Raw genomic sequence first — 3,258 nt, 5'->3', positions numbered from 1 at the left:
AGGCATATCACCGAAATGAAGCTGTTTTTGTCGTTCACTGTTATTAATGAATATTACGAGTGCTTATACAGAAGCAGCATAAAGCGTCAAAGTCATGGTCTTATGGAGAATTCGATATTTTTCTGTTTTTGATTTAATTAAGTAGTAGCCACATATTGCAATGCAAGGTCGTTGACACGTCGACTAAACAATTATTTGTAGACTGACTGTCAGCGCTTGTCAGCTTTCATAAGCATAGAGCTGCTGGCGCATTGCTGCTGTCATTTTTCTTAAAGGGTGATACGAATACTAGGCTTTTGCTTCAATCGGCGAACGTGAAAAATAGGAGCCGCAAAGGCGATTTTTTCATCTGGTTTTCTAGCCTACATCTTAAAAAAAAAAAACTAGTACGAAAGTAAGAAGTTGAAAGCTTCGATTTGGACAGAATTGGCACACATTTACCCATTTTGATTGCTTAAGTTAAGCCTTTCTACCCATTTTTACCATACATTTTTTTTTAGTTCGCAGCCAAAAAAACCTTGACAGAAGAACTGTGCCAAGTCATTGACTATGCAGGCGGGGCTCGTAAAGGGCTGGAGGCTAAGGGAGGGAGCTACCCAGCAGGATAGGTACCATATCCTTTGTGGTGCTATTCTGAGAAGGGTACATTTATCACTTCAGCTAATCCCCGTTGGCTTGAGAGAGGCATTTCACGACCCTGACTCCATACCCCTTTCTTCCTTTTGAAATGCCAGATGGCAAGAACAAAATTGCGCAACCAGCGCCCGCCACACTATGACTTCCTTCCTACTTCAGACCATTTAGTTTTTCTGTATCTTGCCCTTAGCCTATTTGTCTTCGTCGTCTTTATTAGTCTTTTTATTCATCTTGGTATTCGTGTTCATCATTGTACTCGCCTTAGTCATGGATAACTAGATAGGAAACTCTCTAATTTTTTCTCAGAGCGCACCCAGGAACTCGTTTTCGTACTTGGCAGCACTGCCAATCCCTGGGCAGATAAACAGCTGACACGCGAAGTGGCGAGCTACCACTAGATGTGTGCAAAATGCATCTCATTAAATTCAGTGGATTTCTTCTTCGAGCATTTTTTAATATTACTATAAAACAGTATTTGTAACTAAACGCAATTTTCCTGGCAATAATAAACAGTGAAATATAAAATAGATATGAAGAATATTGCAACTTTTGTTCGTTGTGTTTAGTCAAAAGTTTCTCCATAAATTTCTCTATAAATCCCCATACATGTTTTCGTCACAGTGGCTCTACTGGAGAATGTTATAAAAAATACACACTTTGACAGCGGTCTCACGAGAAAAAGAGTTTCATATCTAGTTATCCATGCCTTACTGTTCGGTGTTGTTGCTGTGGCAGCAGTGCTCAACGATGTATTGCTTCGATATAGGGATGCAAATTTTGAGCAGTAACATCGATACTTCGATGTTTCGATGCATCGGAGAAAAGAACATCGAGGCTAAAATACATCGCCAGAGAGACATCGATATATCGATGGATTCCGATGTTTTTTGCAATTTGTTAATTTCTACTTAAATTTAAAGAAATATTGAAAACTTTAATAATTATGAATGTATTTTCCTGTATTTTATTGCCCTTTCTATGCCCTCTATATTATTAGAAAATGCATACCATCGTAAGTTCGTTCGGAATCCTAGGCCTGATATTGTTGAAATTCTAAGGGGTGTTTGATTCTGTTTTAAGGGCTAGGTTATTAGCATTCAGAATGCATCCAACAATTTTATTGAGTTTGGGCCGTTTTTTATAAAAAATGTTGTGAAAAAGCAACAATATTATTTGGGAGATCACCACATCTACTAATCAGACTTCTTCAACCACGGTCACTGAGGAGATGTGGGGATCTCCGAAATAGCAGCTTTAACTTCTACCTTTTGTAAATTATTGTTGAGTTTCATAAGAAACGGCCTCAAGCTCAATAAAATTGTTGAATATAATTGTTATAAGGTCATAAATAACAAAGAAATTCTGAATGAATAATAAATTTAAGGTCAGTCAAACATACCGAAAGAAAGTCGGAGAGTCTCCTTAAAGTCGATGTTTAAAACATCGATAAAACTTCCATCGATGTATCGTCAATTTCGCGATGTTAGTAAATTGTAAACATCGATGGCAAACATCGAAAATTGAACCGATATTATCGATGTTTCAAAAACATCGATGCATCGTTTGCATCCCTACTTCGATAGCACGTAGAGGTAATGCGTGTACGTTCTGAGGTGGAAACGTGTCCGTGTACGTGGAGCTCCGTGTTCTGGCAGATTTTTTTCTGCATGTGGCTCGTTTTTGCCGGCCCCACTGGCGTTATATTGCTCGTCACCGACGAGGCGCCCGCTCTCTAAATTATGGTCTCTTTGTCAGCTCCTTTGTTTGTTTTTTACAGGTGTCCGAAACGTCCATTGTGCAGGAGAAAAGGTGATTACGAAGAAATCTAGTTCCAGCTTGATCTACGCAGTCCATGAGATGAGAAGTGTAGCGGTGGTTTTTCGCGCCAGAGATGTCGATGCTTCTGGCAGTGAAAAAGTTGGAAAGATCGTATAGAAAGTCAATAATTTTGGCCGTTGCCATTGTCGTAAGGCCATCGACGTAGCTCACCAAGTTAACTCCAGCTGGCGGCGGCGGGAATTTTGCCACGTAGAGATTAAATAGTATCGGGTAAAGTACGACACCTTGTGGGAACCGTCTTCGATGTTTACGCTGTTTGATTATATGCGGCTTAGGTTTGGCGTTACGGAATTCAACTAATGATTGACACCCACACAGATAAGTTATACATCGTTTCTTCCTATGTGGAAGTGGCGGGTCTGCGATGTTTTGGCAAAAGGTCGAATGGATCATCGTTTCGAATAATTCTGCTGGGTAAATGCGACTAGAACCGTATTCGTATTCATCTGCGATTGTATTATCCACGCATTGGCCTTCCGTTGCATTGCAAGTACGCCACATTTTCGTAACGATTTTTTTAGCCTACTTCCGCCGCTGAAATATCTTTTCAATTCAAAAAGTTTTGAATTCATTCATTTGAATTCATGCTGAAGCACCCTTTATATGTTTGTGTGTTACCACATATTTAGTGGCATTGCTCATTTGTATTATTCACTTGCATACATACATTTTCTTTTTGTATGCTTTTGTTGGCGGCAATTAAGCATGACATCGTGTTAAATCGAGGTTCCTTGCCAAGATATCATAATTATTCGTTATCAACGTTTTCTCGCACAGCTAAGC

Source organism: Rhagoletis pomonella, unplaced genomic scaffold (genome assembly GCF_013731165.1).
Source record: "Rhagoletis pomonella isolate Grant_MI unplaced genomic scaffold, Rhpom_1.0 Rhpom_scaffold_00004, whole genome shotgun sequence".
Classification (NCBI taxonomy): domain Eukaryota; kingdom Metazoa; phylum Arthropoda; class Insecta; order Diptera; family Tephritidae; genus Rhagoletis; species Rhagoletis pomonella.
This window is presented reverse-complemented; position numbering follows the sequence as displayed.